Source organism: Coenobita brevimanus, chromosome 81, assembly GCF_032717465.1.
Source record: "Coenobita brevimanus isolate Jiangsu-jjx chromosome 81, ASM3271746v2, whole genome shotgun sequence".
NCBI classification, from domain to species: domain Eukaryota; kingdom Metazoa; phylum Arthropoda; class Malacostraca; order Decapoda; family Coenobitidae; genus Coenobita; species Coenobita brevimanus.
In genome coordinates this window covers 2,131,433-2,145,779 of record NC_137034.1, presented here as the reverse complement: position 1 = coordinate 2,145,779, position 14,347 = coordinate 2,131,433, and the positions used below count along the sequence as shown (strand labels likewise).

Here is a 14,347-nt window from a genome sequence, read left to right as displayed (position 1 = left end):
AAGGAAGGAAGGAAGGAAGGAAGGGAAGGGAAGGGAAGGAAAGGGAAGTGGAAATTTAAATGGAAATGGAAGGGGAAGGGGAAGTGGAAGGGGCAGGGGCAGGGAAGGGGCTAGGCAGTTTACCTTGCACATAACGACGGGCGATAGTTTTAACCCTCATGCTAGCGAGGCCTGACACGCAACCACCTCACAACATCACCCAGTCACAGTCTACACCAGGTCAACACACACACACACACACACACACACACACACACACACACACACACACACACACACACACACACACGCTCTCTCTCTTCTATACTCGCATGCACTTATACACACAAACGTGTACACCTACATACAATATTCACAACAATTTTCCCTGCTTTTCTCTGAACGCGTATGTATATGCACACTCTACATGGTCTTATTAGTATTATAAGTGTATTTCTTTAATGATCTTATCTGTGTTATAACTATTTCTCCACACAGATATGAGAACAATATACACGGATATTTTTAGCATGTGTCGCTGGTTAGGTACTGTACATATAGACAACCACATAATACTTTAAGCGAATTTTAATGTTCCTTTCAGCGACGAAATAACGAGCGAATATCACTTAAAAATCAGGCCACTCCTTAAAGCATCAAGTCCCTCTGTGATGATTATGATGATGATGATGATGATGGCGGCTGTTAGAGTCACTTCACTGAACAATGGCGTTTCTTTCTATATAATTTCTGGCCACATCTCTCAAGTACTCAAATGAACCGATCTTCCTCCCATTGGTGTGTATACGTCATTTAAGTCAACGAACTTCTTCCCAGTACCATTGTAGTCAATTTTTCTCCCAAATGTCACCTTTTTAATGACTCACAGCGCCTGACTTGAAGGGTAATCGCGAGGACTGACTCTCCGATCGTTCTCACTCTAGTAATGAGTATAAATCGCAAGGACTTCAATGGATCTTACTAAATCGCAAGGACTTCAATGGATCTTACTCCTTCTCTCAACATCGCAATGGCTAATATCTCTCTCAGTTCTTATCTTGCACACTATGACTCACACTGGCTGGACGGACAATTGCATGGTCTGACTCTCCGATCTTTCTCACTCCAGTAGTCGGTATAAATCGTATGAACTTCAATGTATTTTGCTTTTTCTTTCTCACCACCGCAATGACTAACTTTTCACCCGATGTCATCCTGCATGCGATGACTCACAGCGACTGACTAAACCGGTAATCGCACGACCTGACTTTCCCATCTTTCTCACGCTAGCGGTCGGTATAAATCACAAGGTCTTACTTTCCTACTCTCTCTCTCTCCCACTGACAGTTCATATGGCTCCCAGGACCTGACTGACTAAGTGACGCACCCGACTCGACCCCACCCCTGAGGCTTCTAGTCACTTCCTACACTCACTAATGACCTCAATGACATTACGTACGTGGGGGCCGCCAGCTTAGTCAGCCCACAGTATTATACGCTCATTACTGGAAACCTTACACAAAATATATCACGAACGCTCTTGTCGTTATATATAGTGAGTGATATAGGCAAAATTCCTACGTATCATATCACGAGGTCACACTTCATAAAATTTAAGGTTTTCCGTAACGATAGTTATAGAGTAAGCGTTAGTGGAAAAATCTCTACTCTTTATAACTTATGCGGATGTATGTATTTATGTAGGTAGGTAGGTAGGTAGGTAGGTAGGTAAGGGCATATGTTAACCTTGCAAAAACTAGATTGTAAAACCATGTAATCAGAATCAGTTGTTCTTTTAGCGGCTGAAAATGGAAGAAAATTTACCTGTTATGCTCATCATGGGAATCCGTAAAGAGAATCCCAGAGTCTGATCAAAATATTGTCGATTCTATTTTACGTCAAAGACAGATAATTTGCTCTTCATTAAGGGAACTGTAGAAAAAAAAAAAAAAAGAATATACTGTGAACGAAAAATACTGTAAAAGTGAAATACAAATGTGGTTCTTTTCTTTAAGCTAAATGAATAAGGAAGAAAAATTTAACAGAACTTAAAAAAAATCCACTGAGTATCTGAAATGTCCGTGGTTCTTATTTTCTTGAAAAAAAAAAAAAAAAAGTTAATTACGGCCATTTGAAATTAAAGACGCGGGTGATCAAAATAATGATGATTATTCCAGTGGTTTATAAGAGAAAATTTGCCTTAATACTCCTTATGGGCAATTTTTACGATAATTTCGCGAATGCGTGATAGAAATTATCATTATTATTTTTATTATTATTATTATTGTTATTATTATTATTATATGATTATTATGATTATGATTATGATTATTATTATTATGCCGTGATTAATAATGCATGAAATTACGTACACGGTAACTACTGCTTGAAACAGTTCCTCTAAAAAAAATATAAAAATAAAATGCGATATTATCTAAATATCTATCAGAGAGAGAGAGAGAGAGAGAGAGAGAGAGAGATGTACAGTAGAGTCAGCATAGCACCAAAGTGTGAAGGAGAGAGAGAACTGATGACAAGTGGAACCGCTCTCACTCCTCCCCGATCCTACTAAGGTTTCCCTGAACTGGCTTTGAGCTCATCAACACCACTACGGATTCCAGGTATGGGCTAGGTTGCTCGCGAATATCCCCCACACCCACACCCAAAGCTCTTCAACCCCACTCAAGCGCTCCCCACCCCCACCCCCACCCCGTCACACTCTACCTCCACCCCAACTCCATTCATCCACCCCCTCATCTCATCCCTCACCCCCACCTCCTTAACAACTCCCTTCACCCCCTGCACTCACACCCTTCACTCCCCCTCATCTCATGTTTCACCTCACTCACCTCAAACTTCCCCCCTCCCTTCACACCCCACGCTAATATATACTGGGGTGCTGTGGATTACCAATTATGAGGATTTGTCACTCCTGTAAGGTTTCCTCTCCCTAAAGGAAAATAAATCCTTACACACACACACACACACACACACACACACACACACACACACACACACACACACACACACACACACACACACACAAAGGTGTAAACAAAAGAATTCATGTCTCCTCTTAATACATTACATTTGAAACACTGGTATACCTCTCCTATAAGCACTTTTTTTTTTTCTATCATTTTTACACTTCCCATTTAGAGATGACTTTAATTAATGTTGACTTTTCGAACTGAAGGGGTTGGATACCAGCGTTCATTAACCACTTCGCTAATAGGGGCTCTGCTAGGCTGAGAAAAATCGTCCAGCTAGCAGAGACAAAAGCGGGTATTTAAAACAAAATTCAACCCTTTCAAATGGACAAGTGTCCTGCTTGCTGAATAAAATCGTCTGGACGTAGAAGGACCAAATTATAAATGACGTCCTCTGGCTGAACAAAAGCCTCTGAAGTTCGGATATCTCTAGTGTTCATTTCCTGATACACTAAATTATTTTATTCAGCTGTGAGTCATCGGAGCCTGAGTTATAGTGCTAGTACAATTAACTCTGTAAAGTTCGAGACAACGCTAATATTCTTTTCATGCCAACGACAGACGATTTTATTCAGCTGAATGTGAGTCATAGGTTCTTGAGTGTTAATATTTAGTCACAGAAAGTATCACAGTATAGTCAATAAACTCCGCAGTGTCAGCTCTGGTATCAGTATTAATCATTTCGTCACACTCAGTCCCTTAATCCAAGAAACATTTAAACAATCTTCGCTGGCTAAGCATAGTTATTATCTGTAATACTGATGATAAAGCACATACCTCACATTGGTATTAATCCAAGAAGTAAAGCTTTACCCAGTAATTACTTTATCTCTCATATTTTATTCTTCCAATGGACAGAAAGTTGTATTCATAATAAGAGAAACCACACGCGGGGAGGAGATTAGGAGTGATTACCGTAAGTCTTTTCAGTACCGTAACATCTTTTACTATTTACAGAATTCCTACTACACTCTGTTCCCTTTACCTTGGCCTAAAATTGCCATCCCTCCATCTTGAACGCAGAGTTGCAGTAATAGAGTAACACAAGACTATGATCCTAATCACAAAGAAGTGCTACAAAAAGGATGTACAGCCATAGTATTGACTTTCTGCCACTGAGCTATGTGAAGTAAGCCGCAAAAGGATGAAAATTTGGGCCAAGTTAAACTGCATGAACTATACCACAAGACGATTCTATTAAACATACAGGAAATCTCTGATAATTAAGGAAAAACCAGTCTCAATTAACCCTTTCTTTATCACAAAGTTTTTTACATAATCTTCACGTTACCGACAAACTATACATCCAGCTTAGGAGTAACTCGCAGCAATGAAGTGGCTGAAAGGAGAAACTTCTAATTTTATGACTAGTGAGGGTGCAACACAAAATTCTGAATAGCGTCTTGACTGATTTGAGAGGACCCCTAGAGTGACTAAATTTATCCGGCGGTACTAAGAATAAAATAATTAAGGGGTAATCGCAGGGAAGGATTTAGAGGGAAGTTGCGTGAATCAGAGTAGCGCACCGACGATATCACTAAAGGGCCGCAGGCTAGGGGAGGAAGCCCTAGTGGAGCTGATACCTGGAATATACCCCCTGCGGCCCCCTTCACCCCTCCAAGTTCTCTGTCTCTCTCCCCACACTACCAATCTTGTTTTTCCCTCCCCCTTCCTCTCGTTCTGTATGTCCCATCTCCCCTCCTTCCTCTGTCTCACTCTCCCCTCTCCGCTCCCTCCACTTCCTTCCTCTGCCTCACCCTCCCTCCTCCCTCATAGTCATCTACCTCCCATTCTCTTCCCCTCCTTTCTACCTCTGACTAGTGTCTCCCTCCCTCTTCTCCCTTCCCCCATCCCAGTTAGTCCTCTCCTGTCTCTTGTCACCTCAGTTCTCTGTTTCTGTCCCCCTCCCCGTCCTCCTATCTTCTGTCTCTAGCTACATTCACTCCTCAGCCCGTCCTTTCTTCTGTCCCCGTCACTCTTCTCTGTCTTACCACCCCTTTCCCGTTCTCTGTCCCGTCTCTCGTCTCCCTTCCAGTCTTGTCTCTCCCATCCCCCACCCCATCCATTGACTATCCACTCTACCGGTCATCCACGTCTCTTGTTCCCTCCTCTCCCCTTCCCTCTTATCTCTTGCTGCCTAAAATGTCTTCTGTTGTTGATTTATGGAGAAGGGTAAAACTTGCGTTCTCTCTGGTTATGTAACAATATTAAAATCACAAAAATGGACATACTTCAACACCACCACCATCATCATAATCAACATCACCACCATCACCATCATAATAATTAACATCACCACCACCATCACCATCACCATAATCATCATCATCATCATCATCATCATCGTCGTCGGCATCATCACCACCACCACCATCATCACCATCACTGCAGTATATCTCACCAACTTATCTCAAAGGGAGGATCCAGACACAGGCGAAAACTAACAAAACATCGAGAGTATCATACCAATCACAAACCATTCACGCCTCGCTTTTAGAACACACAAAAAACCATAACACCAACACCAGAATTACAATCACAACCACAAGCTGCAATTTCCACAAGCTGACCAGGCCAAGAAAAAGACCCCGCCTCTTAATTAATACGGCAAATTGAACTCAGGAGCAAAATGGTCAACTGGCTTTACGGCAACCCGAAACGCGGAGTTCGGAGGGGAAAATGGCGGGCGGCTCCTTCCCGCTATCTCCCGACTGAATTCACATAAAAACTTAAGACGGAAGCCTCGTTGTAACTTTGTCTTGTGGGAAGTTGAAGGAAAGGAGTATTATTTCATTGTATTTATGTTACTATCTGCCGATTTTTATTACACTTTATAAGGTTCTGTAGATGTGACGAGGACAACTGAATCACACACACACACACACACACACACACACACACACACACACACACACACACACACACACACAGGAAAAAGTCTAGTGATATCATGAACAAAATAAAAAATGACTTCCAGATGATGGAGTTATATCTTCTTCCTTAAAAAAAAAAAAAAAAGTCACTCATCCCAATCAAGATCCCAGGTTAACAAACTTATATATAATAAATACCCTATCGTCATTTTAACGTGTATGTGGATGGATGTATGGATGGATGGATGGATGTTTATATGGATGGATGGATGGATGTTTATATGGATGGATGTACGAGTATGTATGTATGAATGTATGTATATTTGTATGTATGTATGTATGTATGTATATTTGTATGTATGTATGTATATATCTATTTACCGTTCATCTATTTATACATCCATCTATTAATTATGTATTTGTATCTTTATTTTTTATTTATTTATGTAGGAAGGGACAGCGAAGGCGAGTACAATCTTCCACATATCGTCTTCTTACAAAAATAAATCGTAGTAAGACAGAGGGGTGAACTTAAGCCTGTTTGTGGCTCAACTTACGACCCTACTCAGGAAGGAACCCGCTATAAAACCGGCAAAAACGTAAAGAAGGATGTATTAAAAGAAAAGAAACGTGAAAAAGGAAGGCGGGAGAGGAGAATGGAATAGAATGGAATAGAGGAGGAGGAGGAGGAATGGAAAAGGGGTGTGTGGCACAGGGAAGAAAGTATGGAGGAGAGTGGGAGGAAGAGAATGAATAGGGGAGACTGTGGAGAGTGGGAATTGAGGAAAAAGAGGAGAGGAGGAGAAGAGGAGTGCTGGGGGGGCACAGGGAAGAGAGAATATGGAGGAAGTATGGGAGGAGGAGAATAAGCATAGGAGACGGACAGTATAGGCGAATGAGTATATGAGAGAATAAGTATAGGAGACGAAAAAATGGAGGGAAAGAGGACAGGGAGAACATGTCAGACGAGGAAAGACTGAGGAGAAAGAAAGATACTGAAAGGAGGAGGAGGAGGAGGAGGAGGAGAGAGTAAAAGAAAGAGAGGAGGGGGAAGGATGAGAGGGGATGATGAAGGGAGGGGAGGAGAAGAGGAGAGAAGGAGGAGGAGGATGAAAGGGGAAGAGGAAGGAGAGCGGAGGAGGAGGAGGAGGAAAGGGGAAGAGGAAGGAGAGCGGAAGAGAAGAATGAGGGAGGAGGAGGGGAGGAGAAGGGGAGAGGAAGGACAAACAAAAGATGAATTGGACGAGGAGGGGAAGTGAAGGATACAGGAAGGATAGGAGAAAGAAGAGGAGGAGGAGAATGGAAGAGGAGGAGGGAAAGAGTAGGAGGAGAAAGGAAGAGGAAGAGGGGAAGACGAGGAGGAGGAGGAGGACAGGGGAAGAGAAGGGCAGAGGAAGAGGAGTGGGAGGTGGGGAGGGTAGAGGAGGTCAGACGGGCGCCACTGCGGACGATTTGGGCAAGTGTAATCATGAGGATATTAAGTGAGATGTCCTTGGCGGGTTTAATCGTTGGAAGGTCTTGGGCCAGAGTCTAAATTAGTGGCTGAAGCTTCTCTCTGGCGGGGGCAGATAAGGAGCTGTCAGGAGGAGCGGGAGGAGGGAGGAGGAGAGGGCGAGAGAGGAAAAGGAGAAGGTGAGAGAGGAAGGAAGATAAGGAGGGGGGTGAGAGGAAGGAAGATAGGAAGAGGGGCGAGAAAGGAAGGAAGAGGAGGAGAGGGTGAGAAGAGATGGAAGATAAGGAGGGGGAGAGAGGAAGGAAGAGGAGAAGGAGAAGGTGAGGGAGGAAGGAAGAGGAGGAGGAGAAGGTGAGGGAGGAAGGAAGAGGAGGAGGAAGGGATGGGAAAGGAAGGAAGAGGAGGTGGAGAAGGCGAGGGAGGAAGGAAGAGAAGGAACAGTGAGTATGAGAAAAAGGGGGATGGAAAGAGGAATGGTAGAAGAAGGAGAGGGGAAGGAAGAGAGAAGGAGGAGGAGGAGGAGAAAAGGAAGAGAGGGTGAGAGGAGAGGATGGAGAGAGGGAGGAAGAGAGGGTAAGAAAAGAGGATGGAGGGAGAAGAAAGTAGAAAAGGTGGAACAACTGAGAAAGAAAGATGAGGGGGAGACAGAAAGAAAGAGAGGGAAGGGGGAAAGGAGAAGAAGAAAAACAAGGAAGGGTGCATGAGGAAGAGAGACGAAAGGAGAGAACGGAATGCGGGAGAACGAGAAGGAAGCAAGGGGAAGGAAAAAGAGGTGAGGGAGGCTTACTAAATGGGGGGTTGGAAGCAATGGAGGAGACTACGAAGATGGTAAACTGAAGAGATGGGGGGAATCGCGAGGAATTTGGGAGGGGAGAAGAAGGGAGGAACAAAAATGGAAGGAGAGGAGAAAAGGGCTGGGATGCAATATGAAAAGGAGAGGGGACGGAAGGGAGAGTGATGGAAGAGGAATGGAGGATAGAGTATTGAGGAACTGAGAGAAGGAGGGACAGGGATGGAAGAAGTAAGAGGTAATGGGATTTAATATGAGAGGTGTGGAGGAGGAAGGTCGTTGAAGATGTGAAAAATCTCAAAAACAGGAAATACTAAAGAAACGGAATTACCTTTATACAGCATCTATGCTTTATGTGGGGATAATTATGGCACAATAAAAAATCAACATAATTAACAACGATTGTTTTTAACCCTGTTACAACCACACTTTTTCCCTGTCTACAGCAAGAGAGAAAATCATCGTATATATAATTAACAAGTTAAACACACACACACACACACACACACACACACACACACACACACACACACACACACACACACACGCACACACCACCACTTAAAATCATTTTTTTTATTCTTTTTACCGCAAGATGATCCAATTCAGATTAGGGCAGACCCCGTGTTGTGAAGTAGCCAGTACACAGGCAGCTAAATTGTTGATAATGGTGCCTATTGGGGATCAACTCAAGAGGGATATTACGCTCATCTCATCACCATTTCCTTCACCCTACCTCCAGGCAAGTGCATTTAGCTCAGGATCTCTTGAAGTCTCTCTAAAGTCTCTCCTAAAGTAAACAAAAGCCTCCTTCGCATTGAGGGAGGAAGAGTCAAGATGCATAACGAGTTCCAGGAGAAAAATCGTCTGGAGAGAGCAAGAACTTAACCTCTTCAGTAGCGGGATTTTTTAGGTTATTCTCGCTACCATCGGACGATTTTGTGAAGTTTTTGGGGCAGCGGTTGCAGTGGGGATATTGTCTTTATTATCCTATTCGTAAAATTAAGTCTCTCCCTAAGCTGAATAAAATCGCCCAGAGGTAAAATGAGCATAAAATCGTCTGAAAGAAGAAAATAGAAAATAAGTCAGTGGACTGAAGGAGTTAAGAAAATATGTCCTGGTGGTGAAGGGGTTAATTGTGAAGAAGGAAGACGAGTTCGAGGAATAAAGAGGGGGAGAGTCTGCCTGGTACTGCTGGTGCTGGCAGGTTGGGAGAAGGGGGAGATTTGTGGGGGGGGGGAGATTTGTGGGGGGGGGGAGAGGAAGGGGGAGAACACAGAGAGGGAGAGGAAGGGGGAGAACACAGAGAGGGAGAGAGGGAGGGAGAGAGGGAGGGAGTGAGGAGGAGTGCGAAGGGAGACGACAAGACAGCAATGGAAGGAGGGAGAGGAACGGCGTGGGAGGGAGGGGAGGGAGAGGAACGGCGTGGGAGGGAGGGGAGGGAGAGGAACGGCGTGGGAGGGAGGGGAGGGAGAGGAAGGGGTAAGGAGACGGCGACAGGCAGGAGGGGTCAGGTTAGGGAAGGGTTATCTCAGGCTACTAAAACTGATGCTTTTTTCCTTCTCTTAAACACGTAAGAATATTATAAAGCACTGTAAATGGATAAATAGCATAATGTTAAGTACTTCGTCCCTTACACAGATTTCCCAATATTCCGATTGCTGTAACAAGGAGAATACTTTCATTCGATAACCTCTTGCTAGTGGGTCATGTAAAATAGAGTTAAATCCTCTTAATCTCAAAGATGATTATTTCACTTCTGTATCTTCCTCAGGTTAAAAGACGCCCTTCTGGATGTCGGGGTTCTGCTGTATGTCTAAAAATTATAAAATGATAAATTATCTTCTGTTAGGGTGCCACAGAGCGCATGACTATGCTATAATAGTTAATGATTTACACACAAATCGAAGTCCTTGTCATGTTTACGGGCGTTTCAAAATCACAATCGATACCACCACCACCACCACCACCATTATCATTATCATCACCTTCCTTCATATTAATATAAATGGGGTACCGTTGAGAAAATCCACACCTACGAACACTAAAACTTGCCAATTCCGGATTTAGTTTTAAGATCACCTAACGCCGCAGCCTTTATGTGGCCTTCAGAGTGGCGCCTGGCGGAAATCTCTGCTGTGGACAACTCGCTGACAGTTCGTTCAGGGCAAAATTAACATCACTACCCTCTGCAACCCCCATCGCCCCCACCTGGTTTTTTGCTTTCCGTATTTGTCTCTCGTACTTCTCTCCTCTTCCTCCTTTGCGTCCCTCTCCCTATCTTCGTCTATTTCCTTCTTCTCCTCCTCTTCCTCCTCTGTGCCTTCTCTCACTCTCTCCCTCCTCCTCCATCTCCTCTTCTTTCCTCTCCTCTGCGTTCCCCTCTCCTCCATACCTTCACCCCTCTCCTCCTCCTCCTTGTCTCTACGCTTCCTCTTTCTCCTCCCCTTTCGCAACTCCATCCCCATCGTTATCCCTTTCCTCCTCCTCCTCCTCCTCCTCTTCTATGTCCCCTCTCCCCTCCCTCTGTGGCCCCTCCTCTTCTTCCCATCCTCCTAATCGGCTACCATGGGGCTATACTTTGTACCCTAAAACGGAAGGGAATTAGATGCCACTGCCACAAGACACAAACCTCCTGCAGTAATTATGTCCTTTATAACATCAATTTGACCGTCTATGTACTTACAGGTCTGAGAAATTTTAACGCATACTGGTGGATTAGTAATTAAAAAAAAATCTTCACAAATGTGCTACAAATATTAGTAATTCCAAAAAACCATCCCCGTCATCGTTATCACCATCACAACATTGATTTGCTTCGCCCACTTCTGTTTCTAAAGCATCGAAAATAAAATCACAATCACATCGTTCCTGTGTGTGTGTGTGTGTGTGAAAGTCAGTGGCACAAGGAAGAGGGTGAGGGCAATTTGGGCAGCCGGGAAGGACAATGAGAGGACATCCGTAGCGGTAGTGGCAGGAGCTGACCCTCTCTCGTGACTGACTGAGGTAGCAGGGGGAAGGGGAAGGGGGGATACACGCTAGCAGGGGGATCATACTAGCAAGAGGAACATACTAGCAGGGAGAACACATACTAGCAGAGGCCACACGTACCAGCAGGGAGGCATACACACTAGCTGGGGATCATTCTAGCAAGGAGAACAAGCTAGCTGGGGTGAACATACTAGCAGGGAAGCGTACACACTAGCAGGTAGGACACAATAGCAAGGGGAGCACACAATAGCAGGGAAGGCACACACACTAGCAGGGAGCACACACACTAGCAGGGAGCACACATACTAGCAGGGAAGGCACACACACTAGCAAAGAAGGCATACACACTGGCAAGGAGGGTACGTAAGTTAACGGGCACGCAAGGTAGGAAGGACGAATCACAAATCTCATAACCGGGTGGCAAACACTACAGTTCAATCACTTTAACTTGGCCCAAACTTTCGTCCTTTTGCTGCTTATTTCACGTATCTCAGTGGCAGAAAAAGACAATACTATGGCTCTATATTTTCCATAGCACTTCTTGGTCACTAGCACCATATTCTGGTGCTTACCTCTCGTTACAGCTCAGCATTCAAGTGGAGGGATGGCAATTTTAGGCCAAGTTAAAGTGAACATAGTATAACAGTCACGTTTTTCTTCAGTATCTGGGGGATCTCTCATAGTGAAAGCAGTATAACAAAAACAAGAGGACAAAAGAGGACCAAACAGTACATGAACTTGTAGAGGAAGGATGAAAGGAAGAAATCAGAATAAATACGTGAAAATAAAACAAGTTGAAATACAATATACATAAAAAAAGACGGACTAACACATGCAAAAAGATGGGGGTGATGGAAGTCAAGCCAAATGAAAGAAAATTTAAATATACGGTAAATGGGAAATAAACAAAAATACAGTAAAATTAACCAATAAGGCAGTGGAAGAATTGAACACACACACACACACACACACACACACACACACACACACACACACACACACACACACACACACACACACGAGAATGAGAGAGAATAACAGCCTAAAACAAGAAGCCGGATGCAAGAATTGGAATAATTATGTGAAAAGTTCAAATGTCACCAATAAGGTACCAAGTAACTCGGCAAAAAATAAAAACAGAGAAGAAAAGAGGCTGGGAAAGGATTGAAGGCTGATGCAATAGGTAACAGTATATATAAGAAATAGACGAAAATAGTTAAAATAAGCAATAAAGGAACAGTAATAAAACCAAATTAAAAATAAGGGTAGATACGCGGACACATAAGGCGAGGTGGGATGGAATGAAGTCATCTGCGGTAAATATATATACGTAAGAAGCACAAAGACAAAAGAAGCAACCAATAAATCAGCAGTGGAATAGAACATACACACACACACACACACACACACACACACACACACACATTAGCAGAAAGAGACTAGCAGACACAACCAGGAGAGGAGGTATGGGGCATGACAAAAAAAAAAAAAAAAAAAAAAAAACGAACAAAAAGTGTGACAGAAATAAGTATCACCAAATAATTATAGACAAAATATATCAAACGTTAAACTGCCAAAGGGAAAATAAATAATTCCCTAGTAACACATAAGTATAAGTAAAAATAATAAAGACATGACAAAGAGGGAAAGGCAGACGAAGCTGGGAGAGGAGAGTATGGGTGAGGGTGGACGAAGATTTATGCAAAACGTTATGAGCAGGAATAAATGTACAAATACTGAAATGTCTGCGAAAGTGACCAATAATTCAGAAACGAGAGAGAGAGAGAGAGAGAGAGAGAGAGGATGGGTGGGTTGGAACAAGAGCAGCAGGAGCGGGCAGTAATCTCACCTAATGAGTGGTAATGAGATCAGACCGCCACGACCCGCACCCACCCACCCACCTACCATCCCACCCACTCACCTACAATCCCACCCATCCACCCACCCACCTCCCGCAACGATGAGAAATGGGGGCGTCACGGAGCACTTCATGGGGGGATAGGAGAACCATGAAGGGGAGGGAACCATGAGGGCAGAGAACCATGGAGGGAGACAGTTATGGGGAGGGAGAAGAAAGCCATGAAGACAGAACCATTGAGAAGAACCATGAGGAAAAAAGGACCATGAGAAGAGATAGAATCGTGAAAGAGAGAACCAAAGAGGATGAGTTTAATGGGGGGGAGAGGAATTATGGGAAAAGGGAAAATCATGGATGAGTGAGAACCAAGTGGAAAAAATAAAATGAAAGAGTGATGGGGAGACAAAACCATGGTGGGGATCAAGGTACATTGAGAGAGAGAGAGAGAGAGAGAATCAGAGAATTACAAAAGGTCGACAATACACCACGTCCTTTCATGCTGACAGGATTCATGTAGGTGACGTAGAGCAGCGATTGTATGGGAGGATTTTTGTTCTTTAGGCCAGTGAAGAAAATGGTAAAGTTAATGATAAATACGAGAATGAATATCGTGAATAAGAACAGATCTATGAGAGCTGTGGGAGGAAGAATTTCGTCTCGTTATTGGGTACTAACAATGTAAATAATATCCTTGTTGCCACCATACGATTTTAAGCAGCTCTGGGATAGAAATCAAGCAGTGAAGGGGTTAATGGCAGCTATTTTTTAAACTGCATCACTATAAAGTGTTTCTCCAAAGGAAAAAGGAAAAAAGTCAGGAGGATGCACACATATGATACAAAAATACGCTATCTGAATGAAACAAAGACTAGTACTGGATGAGTTAGAAGCCATCTCCATTAGCCTTTAGATTATTATTATTAATTATTATTATTATTATTATTATTATTACTTTTTAGTTTTTATTTAAAGATTATCAGGACATTTTAAAGATTTCCTGACCATGAGAGTCCGCTTGTGGTAAAGGTATTAAAGACGAAAAAAGTAAAAAGTAATGGGTAAATAAAAGAAATAGTATCGTGGAAGAGTAATGAAATGGCGAGAGGCAGAGGGAGGGAGGGAGCCAAGGGAGGGAGCCAGAGTTCTATTACACAGGATGGAACGAAGGAGGGAGGTGGGGGAGCTTAATGACTGCAGCGAATGGCGTGGTAAATAAAAATGGTTATGAAGAGAGCTAATGGAAGACGTACGAAAAGATACTGAGTGTACACGTGGTTAATAAAAATATATATATTATGAAGAGAGCTAATAGAGAATTGACGAAAAGATACAGAGGTAATAACGAAGGAATAATGAAGCCTGAGGGATGCACGTTCTGCTATAACGATAAACCTGACGATGAGAAGGCAGAGT

General features: G+C 43.3%; 1 protein-coding gene across 3 annotated transcripts in view; it reads right to left on the bottom strand.

Annotated features, from left to right (window-relative positions):
- The window catches only part of zfh2 (Zn finger homeodomain 2), a 107,767-nt gene that overhangs the window by 10,561 nt on the left and 82,859 nt on the right, over positions 1-14,347 (bottom strand). The window lies entirely within an intron of this gene.